Source organism: Vanessa tameamea, chromosome 4 (genome assembly GCF_037043105.1).
Source record: "Vanessa tameamea isolate UH-Manoa-2023 chromosome 4, ilVanTame1 primary haplotype, whole genome shotgun sequence".
Taxonomy (NCBI): Eukaryota; Metazoa; Arthropoda; class Insecta; order Lepidoptera; family Nymphalidae; genus Vanessa; species Vanessa tameamea.
In genome coordinates, this window is record NC_087312.1 from 193,044 (window position 1) to 214,621 (window position 21,578).

General features: G+C 34.4%; 1 protein-coding gene across 2 annotated transcripts in view; it reads left to right on the top strand.

Moving 5' to 3' along the window:
* Positions 1 to 285: 285 nt before the first annotated feature.
* The window catches only part of LOC113396688 (neuroligin-1-like), a 677,577-nt gene continuing 656,284 nt past the window's right edge, over positions 286 to 21,578 (top strand). The window contains exon 1 of one of the 2 annotated variants that reach the window (XM_026634736.2): positions 286 to 506. The gene's annotated coding sequence lies outside the window, so the exon portion shown is untranslated. The remainder of the gene's footprint in view (positions 507 to 21,578) is intronic. The other variant, XM_026634737.2, reaches the window with a different exon arrangement.

A 21,578-nucleotide genomic window follows, 5' to 3' on the forward strand; every position in this document is an offset into this window, starting at 1 on the left:
CTTTACAATACAACTTTGCGACGTCAAAAATCAACATCAGTGACGATAAATCTTCGAATCATTTAACATTTATCCGTCGAATTAACTTTTACATCAGCCCGACCCATAAATCAAAGTAAGACGCGTTACCTCAATTTCCTGAAGATTTCAATCATAAATATTTACAGGAGGAAATAGAATGTGGTCAAATAAATAGCGTTTGGTTGAGTGGTACCGGTGAGGCAGGGTAGGCGGCGCGCGCTGCCCGGCTCCGTCATCGCCCCGAGGCAGTCGCGCGGCGCCCGCCGCTCAGTCCGCTTGTGTTGAGATGCATATATTCTGAACCCGAAGCTAGCGGTTGAATCTCCGAAACGAGCCGTGTTTTCTGCTCTCGCATTTATTTTCCCGAACATCGGGCAGTGTTTTGAAACAAGTGTGTGCAGTGTACTCGAGCTATGGTGAATTTTCGTGTTAGTGTCGAGTGAATTATAAATCGGGGCTACCTCGGAGAGCCGGCACCGCTAGAGGTTGGTGCAGTTTACTTATTAATAAGTTAAGCGGCTTGTTCAACTAGTTATCAAGACAATTCCTGACGGATAAATACGTAATGAGTCAAGTTGCCATCTGTGAGCGAGATTAACTCGTGTGAATCTGGTTAGGACTAGGATGATACGGGTTCTTTGTGGTCCGCAGATAAGCACCACTTTACAAAGCAACGGCTACAATTTCCGACCCAAGCGGTCTACTTTTGAGGTCGCCGCGTATAATTTATTTTCCGTGAAATCTCTTTGATAGTATATTAATTCAATTTTTTTATTCCTTTTAAAGGTTCAATGGAGTGGATAGATTTAATAAAGATTTAAGTGAATAAATTCCGTTCCGGTATGTTACATAAAGTGGATTATGCAATGTAAACCTTAATTATAAGTAGCTGTGCTGCCTTTCAATCTACATACAAGTACATATTATAAAATATTTAATAATTTCGTCAACTGTGAATGAACAACTTTTTAGATACTTATTTCTATCAATTGCTCACATTTAAAACATTGCATTTAATAAATGGTTTGTCTAGTAAATTTTACTACACAGTACTTCGCGAATTAAGAATAAATTTTCAACAAACAAAATATAATCCTTCGCGAAACTTTCAGACGAATTAGTATCGAAGATTATTTATAAATATACGATGGACTGATTTTTAATTAGATTTACATAATTGAAGCCTTACAGCGTCCGACCTAATGGAAAACAGGAGTCAGGCTTAAAGACGAGCTATTCTTACGTAAGTGACATCGTTACTGTTACTTTGCGAGACATTCAGCACGTGGTACTGAGATCAAAGTATACGAACGTCAATAATAATAATAATCAATGAGAAAGGTAGCGACACAGACTTCAGACTCATTTATTGGCATACAAATTCAATTGATAAATAAATGATCTTAGAAAAGTATTTTGAATCGATATTTAAGTTTAATTGTAAAACTTTATAAAACATTTATTGTCCGATCGAGTTCAATATATTTACGAGGAATTTCGCTAATCGTAGATAATGAAGTAACTTCTTTGCAAATATTGTCTCGTGTTTGACGAAGTAATCTTTTCCTACGAAATGGTAATTTGATTTCTTAACTTTCGTCGGAGCGCTTAGAATGTTAAAGTCATTTAAATTATTAAGTCAAAGCTGAAGATAAAATCTTCATTCAATAAAGAAACACTTGATCGTCGAATGTCTACCAGCGGTTCGGAAAAATAAATACCTCAGAGAGAATCGCCTAAAGAAACTCAGCGGGATTATATTATTTTTATTCAAACAATTGTCGTTTTCAATCAAATTAATATCCATATTTTTTTTATTTGAAAGACGTAAAGTCCTCTTCGTTTTATTTTCAGTTTTCTTCATCTGAAAAGTTGCTTACTTTAGAATAACAGTTAGCACGAAAACATTCATTAACATTTTTTATTATTTTTAAATCAATGCTTTTGTAAAAATAGGTCGTCTGTGTAATACGGTATACGGTAGACACGCATTGGCCCAGTTCACACAACATGCTGCAGTAAGCAGGTTCAAATCTAAACAAGAGTAGAGCTGCGAAGTTAAATAATCTCCAAATCTTCTTCATAAGCGAATAAGAAAATTTTTTGACCAGTTGTGAGACACGTTTGGACAGTTGGAACTATTACTGGCTGGAGCCTAGCAATTGACGCAACAAGTTTATGCTTGGAGGTCTAAGGAACATCTTGTATTAACTGTATGTATGTACGTCACAATTTCTGGAAACGTCACAAATATATTTTTTTGAAACACATACAATAACCGTTAATTGCAAAGCTTGCAATAATTATTTTCCTATTTATAAAGATTTATTTCAACTGGGCTTCGATTAAGAAGTTACGTGACTAAGAAACTGGGCTAAATCCGAATCTAATCTAAAGAAGTACCAAAAAGTACTCAAAGAACTGGACGTGATTAGTTTATCAGGCGAATTCTATTTTATAACAATAAAAGTCACGTGCAGAAACTAGGATGGTCAAATAAATTTAATTTATACAAATTGTATCAAACTATTTGTTATTTTAAAGAAGTACTATGAAACAATACAATTTAAAAATACTTTAACTAAATATGTTCTCAATCGTTCCTGTCTATTTTATTCTTCGTTTGTATCTTATCTTATATATCTTGTAGGCTATTGACATACATACATACTAAGTCACTTCTACAATCACAAAATAAACTTACCTCAGCTTTCAACTTCACATCCCCATATTAGTAAATTATTGTCTTTTAAAAGTACAAGACATTTTGTACCAAGTTTAAAATAAACATTATACAATTTGTTAATTAAAATATTCCCTTGCGTTGGAAAGAGCCTAAGGCCCAGTTATAGTTAGTCCCTCGCTGGAACTCTTTACGTTCGTACCGGTATTGCCGTCGCATCGGATCATTACAGTGATCGAATAGAAAATGCAATTGTTCACTAGAACCTTGCTCACTGTCCTGCGCATATAGCTAGACTCTATTTAGAATGGTCGTCATGGAGAAATCAGAAGGACCTAAACATTATATTTAAACTCAGAAACCAGGCCGTCTAAGTATTGCTGGCACGATTTCCTTTTTAAGCATTTTATGAGATGCGAGTCCGATTTTCAAAAATGCTTTACGCGATATCGTTATCGTGTCGGTATTGTCAGTTTATAATTGCGGATGTAATTGCAATTTTATTGAAACTGCAAAAAGAACATAGAAACCGTAGCCAGCGCACCCGGGAACTTATTACGTAGCCGGAAGACTTTGGATTATAGCTTATTTACATTTATTCTTGCGTTCATTTTCTTTATATAAAGTGATCAATAATTTGTGTTTCAGGCCGACGGGTAGATATGTAGCTTTATAACTGAGAACTCACATTTTACACCGCGTTACTGAGATACACAATAAAATAAAATAGCATCGGAATAAACTCAAAATATATCCATCCAAACTAAGCTTTAAAAAGCCTAGATTTACATTCGCAATCCTCGAGTTTAGATACGTATGTTTTAAGCAATGGGCCATCTCGGTTAGCTTTTCATGGCATTTGTGACTGCAACATAAATAAGAATCTGAGTAGAAAAGTGAGCGAATGAAGTCGGGGCACGAGCCGTTGTAATATATATTATCTTCAAATAAAACGAACGCATCATGATCGTATCAAATTCCGATTAATTGGAACGAATAAGGATAACACGGTGATCGACAATTTATCGTATTGCCCTTAATCAGGGATCATCTAATTACTGACTGGATGTTGGTAAAGTGATATTATAACTTTTGTTTTATTGCGTGCGATTGGATTCGACTATGCGTGTTCTGTGCCTGAATCTTGCTGAGCGAGTACACACAACACACACACACACACACACTAACACATAATACTAAAATGATATAATAGGAAGCTGTTCTGGGATATCCGGTCGAAATGACAAGAAATAAAATTGTTATGAAAAATCCCATGAAAATTAAGATCGGGCATAACGGTTTTTCCTTACTTGACGATTCATCCCGTTCACATTACGAAGCCGCGTAAAATAACTTCGTTCCAAAAATAAAAGCACAAAAATTAATTCGTGAGAATCAGTGCGATATCAAAAGCTATATATTAGTTGTCAAACACAGACACTATATATAATTAGTCTCTTTCAAACAAATAATTACAAGTTACCTAAATAATTTCATCAAGGAAGAAGTTTAATTGAAATTTTCTAGAAAATCACTGTTTGAGAAGGTTTTAAAATAGATAATATATTTAATTAGTAACTTTCTGTACAGCATCAAGTAATTTGATATTGTATTCATTCTAACTGTGAAAATATAATTATTTAGAACGGACGGCGAATATAAATAAATACAATTTTATTAACTATCTGTGACTGAATTATGAAAATCAGGTATTGTCTTTGTTACGTACCTTTACACGATATTTCTGACCTTTGTTAAGTTGCCGCGTACAGTGAACTTTTAGTCCGCAATACTTGTAATATTTTTAAGAGACGAAATGGCTTTTGGGTTAAATAATACGAGTACATTATTGAGTGATCGCTGGTTGAAACCTGGTCAAGCACCACCACCACCGCTACCACCACCATCTGGAGCATCATAGTGGACATTTTCGGATATTTTATTATATATTAAATAATCTTGATATCAAATGCAAGCTAAGTCTAGAGCCACTGATCATGATTGTGTAGCATGAATTAGTAATCTAATCTCTGTATTGAACTCCAGATCAGCCGGTCATCGTGGCGTATTTATGTCTTTATCTTCAATATTTGTGACTAAATTATGGCTCGGTTGGCAATACAGGTTTGTAATTGACTTGTCTATTTGCAGATTGTTAATATCTCTGCATAGAGCATGTTGCTAGGATTATTATTGAAATATGCGGATATAAAACAGGTATATTCCATCCAAATGATATCGGTTTAAAGAAAGGAAAGGAAAGAAAAGTTTATCAAGGATACGGCAAAATTGCAAAAAATATCAACTAAAAAGATACTAACGACTTTATCTTAAAAAAAAAACAACAATAATGAAAAGCATATCAAAAAAAGAGATTTGATAACCAATGACAGCAATTTTGTCCTAAGTAGGCGTACCTTTCAGTTTCCAAGTTGGGTTCCAAAACCCAACACTGATTTTCAATGGTAAACTATGTAGCTGTGACGGGTTGTGACAATCTGTATATATATTCATATTTAATATTAATCTAGCGAATGGAATAGGTGGATCTTCTCCGAAGTTTGCTTGTTGAAACTCAGCAATGCAACATTGAGTTTTCATACGTTAAAGTGTTTAAAGTAAACCTTCCTAGTGAAGGTAAATATCGTAAGTAAGTCCGATGTGATGCTTTATTTCTGCGCAAGTATATTCTGCAATCCGCAACGAAGTTGTAAGCTGAAATAAATTCCTAACATTCTCCTGTAGAGGAAATTTTTTGCCCAGCTGTGGGGTAATTAAAAGCCGTATAACTACGAGTATGTTTTGTTCTCTTGTGCTGATCGTGATTCTTAAAACGTCTATTGAGTTCATATTTATTATATATCACACTAAAAAAAATGTTGGATTTTTTTCTTACCAAAATTTTTTTCCCATTTTTTCCAGTTTAAGATAAATTTGATTAAAATACCTTTTTAACATCACGATCTGAAATTCGTCTTACAAAATAATTGCAGAATGTGTAAGTACAATAGAGCTGTTCGAAACTTGGAGATTTCTCTGATAATAGAGCCATAAACTTGGTTTATGTCTGCAATAAAACCTAAAGCTTGCCCTCTCCGTCCTCTCCTTGTCTGTTGCTAAATTAAAATTAAACCTCCTCTAGCGAAGAGGTGCAGTAGCCTGCAGGATACTATACACATTGATTTAAGAATACAATAAAAAGAGTCGGGATATCCTAGTAGATTAAATATGTGGGTTAAAGTCGGGCTATATGTATATAGTCATATAGTAGCTACATAATTGTATTTATTATACATGTTGTGCGTGGTTGGGAAGGAATTTGTTGATTGTACGAGTCTATATCAGCTAAATTGAAACAGATTGGTGAACTCCTTTTTGCTCAGTGGTAACAGCGATACGTTTACGAACCGCTACTGAATTCATTTTGAAAAGGTTTAAATGGTTAATAATTTCTATTGCAATTTTTCAAATTAATTACCCCTAATACTTCAACTTTAAAAGAAATTTCACCTTATAACTTGGAGTTTCAGCGTATTTCAGTGGCGGTCTGGAGAGGTTTTAGTTCGTCCGAAGTTTACGATATTAAATAATATTTGCGTATTTTAGTTTTTATTTCAACTTTTAAGCTGCAAATAAAAAACTATAACATATATATACTATTTTGAGTATACAGTACTCTGGTGGTAGGAGAGATACAGTAGAGGAATTTAAGAGAGAGTGTAATTCCAGGCACACGAAACATGACTTATAAGGTCCTAAGGATACATTATCAGTGTAAGGAATTGTTAAAAATTAAAATATCAGTATTTATTTAATAAATTTAATGAATAAGAGCGTTAGTTCCCAACGACATTTTACTTGTAATTATTGTTCTATTTGTGTTTCGTTTGTAATTCAACTAGTTTTTGTCATAAAATGACGTGTTTGTTTAAGATGAATGAGAAAAAAGATGAATGAGCTATAACGTAAAATATATCATATATCTCAAATATACAAATAATATTTACAAAGATTGATGTATTGTCTTTGTGTATACGACAAAGTTTCCACGATTGATCTTTAAAAATTATTGAATTCACAAGCACGACCGGGTAATATTTTTACTATATTAATCTGCTAACTAGAAAATTATTCGCGTTTGGCGTCCACTTCTCATTATAGTAGAGATCCGCAATAGGCAATCGGCTAAAACTAAGCAGAGGCTACGCTCATTCCACCACGCAACTCACGGCATTTTTTTACTGCCTATCACAAGATTAAAACCAGCAATCATCGGTTAGGACTCGTGCGACTGGACTGGGTCATCTCTGTTCTCATATACAGTGCGTACAGTCGCCCTTAATATGGAATACATTTTTATTTATAGCAAATCCAATTCGTCATACGTTTGTCCTTTATGATTCGTTTTATTTTTGATGACAACGCGATCGGATTGAACGAGAGATTTGATAATGACACACAGGTACGTTCTCGAATGTGAAACAATTCCCTTTTGTGAACAAATCTGATTACGAGAAATCAAATGAAACTAATCTTGTTTAGGGATGACATTTTCTTCTCTGGAGCCGATATGATTTCATGGTTTGATCACGCGAATCTTTACTGATTATTACTGGACATCTTACTGATGACATCCAGACAGAGCGATTTAGTTTTCTTATTTTGAATTTGAGAATACATTTTATACTCAGCGGCCAAGGGAAATATCAGTCGTTGAGCATGATTTGAGTCAGCAGTGGTCGTTTGTAGTCGGAAATTGAACAAAACTATTGAGAAACTCTTAGACCAAAATGTTACTTTACTTACCTTTTCAATATTCTTCTCAGAAGTATTGTAAGTACGTAGGTATATCTGGTGTATATGATGGCTGATGGCTGATGGCTGATGGCTGATGGCTGATGGCTAGCCGTGTAAATATTATGGATGTAAAACCGTTTGTTCAGACTGACTAACAAAAGTCAAAACAATTGAGTTTATAAATGTGAATATGCTTGGCGTGTGGCTACTGGTTTATGTTATATCTGATATATAGATGGGAAGAATGAAGTCGAGATTGGCAGCTCGTGTAAACTGTCTCACCAAAAATACTTCACGGTCAAGAAATCTGACGAATTTTATAAAAATAATGTTTTGATTTTGCGGCTAACTATACATCAACTGTAACATTATAGATACATTATTCAATGAAAGGTTTTGAAGATTTGAAGGCAGATTTTCATTTACATTGAGCAATATGGTTATGTATTATCGGAGCTGAACACGTTTTATATTTAAATACGGGCTTACAATAAATGTTGGTCGGGCGAAGGTATTTATTCGAGGCTTTCGGTACATTTAGCAATATTTGAGGAAAGGGTGAATAGATGTACCTCGTGTTACCATGCGTCGGAAAAATCTCGGACAAAACAAATATACGTGACGTGTAGTATTAATGTTATTTAATTTTGAATACGAAAGTGGTCACCTGTTTCTAAAATATTGGCTGTCATTGATCATGTCTGATTAGTGGTGCCATCAGATTCTGGGCAGGGGGGATGATATTACGTCGAGATAGTATATTACGTGAAGGTGGCTATTCTCTCTTGAGACGAGTCGCTGAGGGCGAAATGGTGGTCAAGGAGACACCACATCACGAAATCAGTCAGTCAGAAAATTGTCTTTCAAATAGAATTATTTGATTAAACTCACTATTAAGATCATGTTGACTGAATATATTTCCTGTATTGATTATGTAACGATAATATTTCGTAACGGTTTACTGTCGTGTAAAATAACTGCTATGTGCTAATTTTAAACACAGCTTTATACCAAAATAACGTTACGTCAGTTAACGTTAAGATAACGCTATGTATATTTCCTTAGAATAATATTAAATGTGGTTACATCACGTTTATCAGTTCCATACCATTCTATGTATCATCAGAATTTCGTAAATATAACGCTAAAGACTATCTATATAAAATCCAGTTTCAAAGTCGTGAACGCTAACATTGATGTTATATGAAATGAAAAGGTTACAATTTTTTTTGGTATGATATGTAGTAGCTACAAAACATTTTCTAAAGCAATCATCATACTAAGATGAGCGTATTATATAACCCGCGTCAATAAAGAAAAGTTTTATAAATGGTGGACAGTTTAATGCTGCATTACTCGTTAAGTAGCCGACTGTAAATGTCCTACTGCGAGGCTAAGGCTTCCCCTCCCTTTGAGGAGAATGTTAGGATTTTAACCACGCTGCTCCAATTCGGGTTGGCGGAATACACATGTGGCAGAATTTATGTCTTATTTTACAACGCCATAACTGACCAAATTGTTTTCATTAAATAATTGATATCGGTAATTTAGTTAATTCATTAAACAGCATCTTAATACCTCAATCAGGAAAGATTATATTTGTTGCTGTCCGTGCTAACATCAAAACTTTTGGCTGGATGAAGCTGTGATAAGACTTACATTCATCTATATTTACTTTGATGGGATAACAAATATAATTTATGGTTAATTTTCGAGAAGTAAAAGGTGTTTTCAATTAAAATTTCACACAATTCCCTATTCTCAAAGTTTTAATGGCTCTACAAGTAAAGTAAATTGGCCAAAGTTAAAAATTATGACCTTCCTCAAACACGTTTTTGTCATTATGCGTTTATAATTTAGGGAATTATTGCGTTGCTTATTGCGAGTTTTATCCTTATGTTTAGGGTTGACGTGTTTGTTGACTGCTATTGTCATTGCCGACGAGTTCACCAAGCGGACTTAACATGAGATTACATTTTACTTTTTACGTGCCTAATTTGTATTTATAATTATTTTGATTGTCAATCAAACTCGGGAACTAAAAGGCTAAGATTTGACTGTGTCGCATGAAATAATTCATCATTTGGAAGGAAATTATATTTTTACAAAGTTGATTATTGTACATAGTCATCATCAGCCATCGTACATCTACTACTTCTAATGTTGGTCCTCTGCCTGACTTGTGAGAGGCCAAGGTGCACCAAAGCTCCACCTCTCGCATCCAGTTGGGTCTTAACATCTTCTTCGCGCCATCAATAAACCGGAATAGGAGTGGACTGCGGCACATTTGCCAAAACATCGTTAGCCACATGTTACGCTGGCATAACCTTTCCACATTAATCAACCGCGTGATTAAAACATGAGTACTTCCGTTTTTATATACGTTTTCTGTATGACATAGTTTTTCGCTTTATTGATTTATTTATTCATATGTACACAAACATAGAACATAAATTAAAATTACGGGCTTACACAATTTTCAGCTGGATTACATTGTACATGCTTTGATTTTAATACAGGATTTTGATTTGATTTTTTTTTCATACTATGATTAAGATCTAGGACAGTTTAATGACTAGATTTGGATTTTAATTGAAGATAGCGGATTAAAATACTAACCTAATCTAAACCGCATTAGAACAGCGTGGTGGAGTAAGCTCCAAATTTTCCAAATAGAATAGAATATCTATTCTTTTATAGTAGTAGGACACTTACAGGTGTTATTTTTTCATACTACAATGTTCTTAGTCAGTATTATTGAATGATATTTGTCTCTTACAGTACTACAGTATATTATTGTTTTATTTCAAAAATATCAAATAACGAAACTTATTAAGTTGGAAGTATCTTTACGCTTAATAAAATCGTTTGAACCTGATCGCTTTGATCGGCAGATGCTCGGCATCATTCCCGTCACGTACCAGTGTGATAAACCTCGATATCAGCTTCCAGAGCCGAGATTATTATCGGGACGGACAAATGGGTTGTAAAAGTTCTCATGACTGCGTCAATGGGCACACTGTCTGATTACTGGAGTGAACATTATGAACTCTTTTAATTTAATAAGTATACGCATCTAAAAAAGATCAATCCAAGAAAATCACGTAACAGGAAATTAGAAACACACACGGCACACCCTCACATGCTCAGGTATTGTTTGTACAAACATTTGTCAGCAGAGAAATCGAACGAAAAAACACAATTGAAGCAATACATTCTTATAAACAGTCAAAAAAAACTAACACCTGTTCGGAAACGAAAATACAGAGACCTGAAAAGAACCGGCGAAATAAAATCAGCAATATCAGAAATAAGTTGTCAAAAGACAATCGTTTCAATCCTCTGTGTTCTAACAACTCACCAATTCTATAAAATCTATATAATATCTTGAAGGCAATGTCTAACTGATATAAACATGGTTTATCGTCAAATCGAAACGAACGTTTATGATCGTAAGAAGTGACATCTTGTTTACCGACCGATCAAAAACTTGTATACTTGTCGTATATTCGAAACTAGCTTGTAAGAAATATAATTTATTAGTAAACTTATTTGCAACTTCAATCAATGTCCCCAGAGAGCCATGTTACGATTCTTCATCTACAACTTTGAACAATTTTGTGAAAGTTGTGTTATCTTAAGTTGGACGGGATTACAACTGTCTGGAGAATCGGGTAGAACTGTTAGGTTTCTATTTGATTGTTTGTTTCGAAAGTAAGAGATAGATATCATAAAAAATAGATGTAATTATACGTGAACATTGAAAATTGTCATATTTTATTTTGAAATCGTTAACTAACTTATCGTATGTACTAACTTGATATTATTCTGTTTGACTGACAACCAAATCAATGTATAACTTATAGAGACTTAAAATTTAAAGAGGGTCTCGTCGTTATTTGGTGTAAGGCCTTTGTGCAAACCCCATGGTACTGCCACTCATCAGATATTCTACCTAGTACTTATCTTTTTTAATTCCAGTTTGGTGGGAGAGTCAGTGTAAATACAGGCACAAGGGACATTCTATTGCGACGTCGATTTTATTTACTAAATACACAGTCAAAGACATAAACAACAGCCATATATACCCATATTATAAATCTAAGTAGTTTGTTTGTGTCTTTGGATGTTCTAACGTGATTATTGCTTTATCTTCGACTAAGATTTCAAATCTGTTTATATTTGATTGTCCATTTCTAAAGAAGCTGTATAACATTACGCTCACAGAAGCGGAGCAATTTGACGTTCAACGTTTTGTAAATCCTTAATTATTTAAAATAAGTGCAATTAAACAAACGTTTCTAAAGAATTCCAGTCTTTAAATTGTTATCGAGTGATGCTTCTCTTGAGAGTACTTTTATAAAAATAAAACTAATACTTTTTAAGTTAAATAGAAGAAGTTGAGACATAAAATGAAATCATGGCTTTATCTTTACGTTTTTGATTTCGTTCAATCTTTTTTTGTAGAAGTTAGACTCGTCTGGAGATCAATCTATAATAAAATCTCTCTTTACTGAATAGATCGTAAACAGTCGCGATCAATGGGACCCTACCTTCCTCAGTAATTACTTATCCGTTCAAAATGTTTCATGAAAAGAGTGTTTTATTCGTTAAAAACAAATTTCAATATTTAATCTGAATACCAATTCTTCATTTCGAATTTATATGTTATTTTACTAGTTACACAAAATACGTTAAAATAATTATATTGTAGAAAAAGTCTAGTTTAATGTTTATTTTTTTTTCTCGTTCAATAAATCGACTGATTCAATTGGAAAAAAAGTAACTATCCTTTCAATATTTATCAATTTATTTTTTAATTTAAACAATGTTTCATGCGGACGAGTGAACAGGTCACGTCTCTGGCACGGGTTTCAATCTAAACCACTTCTTGCATAATAAATGTATTACCAATCATAGGATCGAAGATGTTATCATGTCGTTGATGTCTATAACTACGTTGACACATTAGAACTCGAACACAGCAATCATTTTTGGCGGTAGAATGTCTGGTATGCGGGTAATAGAAGAAATTTCAAGTCTAAAATCAACCCGAACAAGCAGATTATCTCATTTTTCAAAGAGCAATTGACGATATAAACATAAAAGTCTTTATAAGATTTTAAATTAACATGGTTATTTTTATTACTGTCTGTCTTGTTCATGAGACATTTTCTCGTGAACAAGACATTCGTAGATAACGTCGAAATATCGAGCTCCACCAAATAAAAATTAAAAAAACATGGTAAATACTTATACGGATATCCCGTTTCAAATACTTATAGTAATAAAAGTATTTTTTTAACAAAATCAGACATGACCTGCCGAAAAACGTTACTATTAGTACCGATTCAATTTAAGATTTCAACCATCAGGCTTCGGTAATTTTTTGAGCGTTCCCTTTGTAATGTCTGACTGAATCTTGCGATATATTTATTGTGACCGGATTATTATACACATATCGGATATTTACGTAGTCAGTAACTACTGCAGAACAATCTCAAAGTGTAGCTATGTTCGCAACAAAATAGGTTATATTACGCAAGGGTAGGCAGCACGGCTGAACAGGTATATTGGATCAGGTATATTACGTATCGAGTGCAGTGAATCACGTGTTTTTTTAATTGAATTATACGCTTTTTTTATGATATCGGTAGGCGTAAGTAAGAAATATGAACCATGCCTTACATCACCAATGCGCCACCAACTTCGGGAACCAAGATGTTATGTCCCTGTAGTTACACTGGCTCATTCACCCTTCAAACCTGAACACAACAATACTACTACTGAGTACTGCTGTTTGGCGGTAGAATATCTGATGAGTGGGTGGTACCTACCCAGACGGGCTTGCACGAAGCCATACCACCAAGTAAAAAGCTCTAAATCTATCACTATATAAGTAGGATTTAAAGAAAAAAGTACCTGATATATGTTTACATAATTATGGTATATGCATTTTAACACAAACTTGGCTTCGTGCGTGTCCGTCTGGTTAGATACCACCCGCTAATTAGTTACCGTCTAACCGCCTGTTTGCAGGGTGAGTGAGCAATTGTAATTAATATGACACAGGAAATAACGTTAATTCCTATTGACGTTAGAAGGAATGGTCAATATTTTAATATTGGTATTGGTGGTGGTGGTTATTATATTAAAAATTATACATGGACTGCAAATTGTTTAAAACAAAAAACTTTTGGAACATTTTTCCAACTCCAAATGACGCTGAAAAGGCAATGCAATTTTAAAAAGATTGTGTTCAGATATTGAAGTTTTATTTTTGTTTAAATAACTTTAAGTACTATGTACGAATTCATTCAATTAGGCTGCATGTTAGTCCGAGACCTTCGGTCGAGATCGGGTATATTTTCTAATCAAAGCAATTTCTCGATTCCAAAAACGTAATTAAAAGTTTTAGATTTTAAATCATTTCCCGATTCACGGCGCTACGATTCCACTCAACAAGTATTTCGTCCCAATTAATCTTATCGTATTTAAAATTCTACAATCATTAACAGAAACTCGTCTGGTAATAAAGTTGGCAACGTTCTGCTAAGCTCGCGCTAATCCAGCAGCCAGCTAGTTAGCGATTGCTCGACTCCGACCCAGGAAGTAATTACAGGCGTGCGCTGGGATTATTTCACTCGGGTCGCGACAATTGTTTCATCTCGGTGTGGGCTAAATGTGTTGCTGTTGTGAAAAATATTCACTGCTTTCATGTTTCCACAGTGCTCCAGATATCATGATAAAATGTCGTCATAATTAAAAAATAAAATGTTTTTTTTTTGTTGCCTTTATTACTAAATAGCTCTGCGCCACGTTTTCACGCATTTATATCTATAAATGCTGTTTCATTCGGTTTTACAAATTGAAATTTTATGATTTACCTAAAGCAATATATTTATATTCTATAATTAAATTCACTAAACGGATTATCTACCCGGAAAATAATGGAATACCACTAATACTTACTTAGATAATCAGTATATACATACAATTCAGCTAATAATATCGAGTATCAAACTCGAATTCTTATATTCATAATTCGATATATCAAATTTACAATAAACACGTAAGTAGGGTAAAATTTGGCTGTTAACGTGTGCAAGGGTCATTAAACATATTCACTGTAACCTTCAAACTCGTGTATCATTAGTTAAATTAACTCATATGATTAATTTGTGTTTTCGAAATCGAGTTCGGTTATGGAAAGTACACTGGGAGATTAAACTAGAGAGTCAGGTGAAAATCTCTAACACGATTCTCATAAAAAGTAGGGAAGACTTTAGCCCAGCAGAGAAATATATACAGCCATTATTATTTACTTTTTAACTGGCTTCAAATAAACAAGACTTTCTACTTTTATGCTTGTTACCTCAGAACTCCATATCATTTATGAACCAATTTGAAAAACCTTTTTTTAATTGTGAAGTTTTATTTTGGGATAAACGAAACCATTTTGAGTACCATTAAAATTATACACTTCTCGTTTGATTAAATTTAAATTTTAAGAAAAAGTGTACCCGAAATTATCAATATTAATAAATTGCGTAAAAAAGGCTCAATACTATTCTATACTATCTCTTAGGTTAATATCGCTGAGGTTAATGAGATAAGTTACTTTATAATTAATTCTTGAATAAAACATGAAAATTTGATTAGTAGCACTATGAAGTTATAATTGTGCAAGAATAGGTCAACTCTCTATCGCCCTTGCTCCCAAAATTTGAAAGAGGATAATCCGACACGACGGCTAAGGTCCGCCCGCAACAATATAATCGGAACCATTCGGACTGCTCCACTTGCACGGAAGTGTAATATTTAATAGATTTCGTAACAAATTCAATTTTTTAATATACAACTGCAAATTTAGATCCAGAACCCTCACGACCCCTTGGGACCTCCACCCTTATAAGCTAGTCACTACATCAACTAGGCAGACGAAGAATTATAAATATGCATGTTCTGGATGCAGACTACGAGCGAACGACGGTGGAATCAAACCTACATTTATTCTAAGGATATTGTTCATTTTGAAATAAAAGAGTTGCCGGCGGCGGTGGTGCAGCGCTCAGCAAATTAGATTATACCGAGGGGGCACATTGGTGGGTTAATCTCGCGCTGTGGACAAAGTGGGGCAGTTTTTGTGTGCCCCGGAAACTTGCAGCGAAAATATAGCCCCGGGTATAATCGGCCAAATGCACTCCACATTTATCAACGCCGCAATGTTGTACAATTTTTCATTCTAAAATATAGAAGTAAGTTTTAATGGCAATATAGATGTTTATACAATAACGTTCGATTCAATGGGATGGCGGGTCACGAGTTTAAAACTCTTAAAAATATTCATTCATAATAGTTTCCACATAATATATGGAAAAATATATTATGTGGACATATATGGAAACTAATATTTTTTGTGTCTCATTTATGAATGTTTTTTTTTTTGACATAAGAACCGACCACCTTACAAGTCGACACATACACGTACCTTCATGACGAAGGTTTTACAGCACGTCAACATGCCGTTCAACCAATAGTGACATGTGGAAATCGTACTTATTATGAACAAGAAAATCATCATCTACTAAGTTTTGCTTGTTGCTTGTGTACGAGGTTCGCTAATCATTTTAGTGTATGTAACTTGTTGACTTTGAAATTCGCTCCGAATCGAAAATAAAATAAATATGAATGTGTATTAAACATAGACTGTATGATATACCATACGTTGAGGGATTTTAAGCATATTTTTTTCAAATAGTGAACATAAATAGTTTCAGATTCAGATTCTTGTTTATTTAGGATGAAGTAAAACGTTTTGTTATTCGTACATCTCTTCAGTTCTCGTTTAAAAATACAGTTCAACATGACATTCGCCGTGTCATATTCTGGTCACGTCGTGTCACGCTATCGTCACGTCACGAGTCCTACATGGGGCCGAATACTGAACGAAAACGGCGGCAAAAAACTTTAAGACAATAGCTGTGATTAGGAGAAACTATATATGTAACTTTAATTTCTGTAAGTCTCATTCAAATCTTGGTAAAACCTCAGTCGGATCACGTGTTTAGAAATGTGTCAACTGACAGAAACAAATAAAAATTATTATGATTTTAAAGTTATGCAAATGTTATTATAAAACGGTTATTTCTTTGCTTCTGTAAGTGGAACATTAATAAGTATCACGTTTCAAGAATATATATCGCCAGTGGAAAGGAAGAAAAGTTAGTGCGCCGATTTGCTACTGTTGGGAAATGAGGTTTAACGTTATTCTAGTAAACCTCATTTTACAAAATTACCGTTTAGGCGCTTAAGCTTTTCTACCTTCCCCCCGACGATATGTACTCGCAATAAATAGCGTATCACCGTAAGTCGGTTGTCAACATCTGAGTTGTCAACGAGTGACATACGCCGAGTTCTTAGAGAATAGTTCTATGTATGTGCTCGAGTAAAGACTTGTAGCTATTGATGTGGAATTAGTATGATAGTACACTGATATATGTTTTCTAACCCACGGAGATATTTTCGTTCGTCGTTCAACACCAGTCTTAATTTAATTCATGATAGCTTTGTAATTAATCAAGCAGTGGATGTTATTATTTACTATACAAAGCAGAACAGCTTGGAAAAACTAAAGCCTTTTTAAAGCTTTATCGCGGTTTATTTTGTCTATAGCTTACTAGAGTCACTGTATTTTCCCTCCCAAGTTGACCAATTAGTTTTCAATTTTACCTTACATGAAGTTTCTATTAAATCGGTAATATTGATGTATGTATTGAGTTTATTTATATAAGATAATATCACAAGAAAATAAATATAATAATAACCAAAAAATAGTCGATAATTCTACCTAAATTGTACACTATTTCGAGTTAAACTGGTTAAAACTGGTTAAATTCAGGTGCAAGAGTATGACCGCCACATACTAACATGCTATGTATTAGTACGTATTATATGCTTTTACGAATCTTCCGTCCTACTGAAACATGTTGAAGCCCGCGTACCGGGAAATACATGGCCAGTATTATATAAAATATTTTATAAAACATTATTCATAATTCTTATTTTAATATTCGACCTATAAATCCAATTATAAAAGCAAATTAAAATCCTAATTAAGTAATATAAAGGGATCTATTCATTGCTAATTAAACCCGTAATTTTCAATAGGTTAATTACAAATGAATAATTCATAAAAAAAACTCATTACATGAATACCGCTTTACGTTCTATTTATATATATGTATTTAGCCTCGTTTTATTAAGAGCCGGCTTACATGAGGCCGCACCTACTCGATCGGTTCGACAAATGTCGGATGTGTATTGCAGCATACAAAGCGTTTATGTGCATGTATGCGACCAGACATTCTGCGACGTTAACGATTAGACTATAAGTAAACCCGTTGGTTTTGGATTCATGATTCTCGTCGGATAGCAGTCCTATCGAACTACAAGTGAGAGAATAAAGAGCCTGTATTTGCGCATAATTTTGTATCATTTTCTGTGCAGTTACTTAGTCGCTAATATTGGCTGCCGCGGTTGTAATGTCCGTCATTATACGAGTAAATTGTTATTATACGAGTATCAGTGATATACGAGTGAGCACTATGTATATACATATATTGTGTACGACTTGAGCAACGTCAATTGAACACACTTGGTGGTAGGGCATTGTGCCAGCCCGTCTGAGTGGGTACCACCCACTTATCAAATATGGTACTGCCAAACAGCAGTATTTTTCAGTATTTTTGTGTTCCGGTTTGAAGGATGAGTGAGCCAGAGTAATTACAGGCACAAGGGACATAATATATTTTTAGCAATGGTTAATATTTCTGACAGCGCCTTTGTCCATGGGCGGTGGTGACTAATTACAGTCAGGTGGACCATTTGCTCGTCCCATATGAAAAAAGACAAAACTGTCGATCAGATTAAAAGTAAACTGTGCCTTATATACACATGATTAAGACGCAGTACAGGCTCGACGGGGGGTGTTACATACACTCATCTTTTATTCTGTTTCCCAAATGCCACGTATGTCTGTACATCTATAGAAATTGGCAGTGAACCAGTGTAAATATAAACTGAAAAATATATCGTTTTGGTCATATATAGCAATGCATCGATTTTGTAACGTTATAACGTGAAACTATATGTCCCATAGCCGCTTATTCCACCCCATTGTTCTATTGTGATATAATATAATATTACGCTCAAATCACAGTACATAAATGTCATGTGTTAGATTTTTAATAAACAATGTTCGAAAGGGCGAGAGTTTAAGCGCGGTACTAACTATAACGTACTTTTCATCGGACTTTCCATACTCATGTCGGAAATTACTACTGATTTTTTTTTGATAGAAAAACTCAATTACTTTTTATTAGCACGAGCTGGTGATTAAATTTAGGACCTCACGATCTGTAGCCACTAATGTGTAACAAATTAACATTGGATGTAATAGACAGACGCAATTATAGAGACGCGAGCGAGGCATAAAAGACGTACTTATCCCGTAAAGAGATCTCTTTCCAAATACCGGGAAGGAATAAAGATAAATAGAAAATATTGAGATAGACAAGGCCGTCCGTACAATGGCTGTGTTGTTACAATGAGCAAAAAAGATATACTCATTACGATATACGAGTAGTTATATAAATATACACATATATAAAACAGCTACGTACTCAATTATGTATTTAAAGATGTCACCATTTTACGAAGAGATAGTGATGAGCATAAACTTCTTGTATATTAATCGCTTAACCTACTCTTCGATGCGAAGTCAAACCCTCTAAACCCACAAGGACAACCAAACCACGCCGAGCGTTTGTGTGGCCAAATCCAATATCCATTGTCAATAGCGATTGCATCAGACAGACGTACTTAACTACGGACGACCTAATATTAATACACAGACATAGTAAATTACTGTGTGGCATTTGAGATATATATAGAAAACCACTTTTTATGTCTGTGTGTGCGGGCATGCTTATGTTTTTCTTTTCATTTTGATTTGGGTAGTATTAATGTATAAACATGATTATTTTTTGTGTGTCCTTTTTTAGTAATATATTGAAATTAACTGCTTAGTAGAATTTTAGTTTAATATGACCGACTGATGTACAACGCTCGTCCTAAGCCGGTGAGTCTAACGGGATGAAATTGCGCGGGTATTTCTTATGCAACGAACGCGAGCAATGAGAGAGTTTGTTTTCAGAATTAAACTCCTAAGCGTTTATTGGGCATCATACTTTGTATGGCAGTTTGTCATTTCTGATATAAGAAATACGGAGTTCGGTATTTAGGCTTATCTTGAGTAAAGGCAGTTGCTGACTGTTGTTGAAAAATCGTCATTGGAGAGGCTGAGGGATTGAAGTTTGTATGAACGTTCGTCATTTTTTAAGTTGGAAACATGGAAAACGAGGTGAAACCTTGTGTCTGTAAGTAAAAGACCAACGCCGCAGGGCAAACACGGCTAGTAATTATATAAACTTCGTTAAATAAAGATTGTACCTACTGCATAAATGTATCGTAATGTAAATTTACAATCAAGCCGTAAAATAATTTTATTAAGTTTACGTGTGCGCGTGTTTACAGGTGCACTTAAATTAAATAAACGGGAAACATGTATTAATATTTTACAATATTATTAAAGCAGTAGTGAAAAGAATTACTAATTATTTATATATATCCGAAACACCCTCGGACAATATATTTACGCGTCTTATGAAATAGTAGCAGCACACTACCGTATCACAGAAAGCGATACGTCTTATTTAAGTCAACACGCTTCGTCGTGCACGGATGATTTAAAGGGATCTAATTCTAACGCGTCCCAAAGTAAACAGATCAAGCCGGGACGCGGATAAAAGACCGAGTGTCAATGCGGGGTTGGAGATAAACATGGCTAAATTGCCGACAAATCGAACCGCCTTCGAACATGATGAATATCGATGATGTCACCGAACTCGATGCGAATAACGTAATGTTATATAGGAGAGGATCGTTAGGGCGAGCTTGTTGTGTTTTTTTTATGTTTATAACCTGTGGTTAGACTGCGTGCACCTTAAACGACGATTGCGGTTCATTTCGTGCCCAACACGAAAACTTCGCGAGGGAACCTGCATGTGTGTAATTTTAATGAAATTTTGCCACATGTGCATCAACCAATCCGTGGCGTGGTGAAATAAGCTCCAAACCTTCTCTTCAAAGGGAGAAGAGCCAAAAGAGAAAAATTCGTAAATAAATCTTCTCATATCGAATATTATTTGTCACTGGATACCTATCCAGTAGTATATACTGTTGATATGTGTCCACAGTAGGGCGGTGTGGTGAAATCATTGCTTTCCTAATATGAGCGGACATCCTACAATAGGACCCTGTTGCTGTACAAATGATATTAATATCAAAGAACAATTATTTTCATTGCGGGGTTTTAAACCTTTATTACAATCGGTTAGACCGAAATCGAATATCGAAGATGATCTCGAACTTCGATTTTCAACTGCCACATTTCAAATGCAATTGCTTTGAAACCACTTTACTATTGACATTCGGCCATCGACGAAAAATCCGATTATAGCTCGTCAAAGAGAGCAATTTTATTCGTTTATACCCCAATCGCGAGTTGTCAGTTTAACGAATCATTTTCAAATTTTAGCTTGAAAATTGTATAAAAAAATAATACACGAGTAAAAAGATTTCATTCAAATTCGAACTTGAACTATTCTTTAATCGTGCCCGCAGAAGTTACATTTTGATAGATTCCAGATAGAATGTTTATTTATAAATTAATAACAGAGAAAATCTTGGTACAAACCGCTCTTTAGGTTAAAACGTAACGGAAATAATTAAACTCCCGTAACGGGAAGTTGCGCCCTCACCTATTACTTATTATGTTTTGAGCTGAAGCATTTTTCGAGGAATTAATATATTAATCTTGGTGTCAGAACGCGATGATGATGAGGCTTTTTAATAGTGTAAATTAGAGGAAATTACGTTTAGATAAAATGTCCTTTAGTAGCGGGTTACGTGGGATTTGAACTCACTAAAACTCCTGCGATGATCTTCAGCCTCA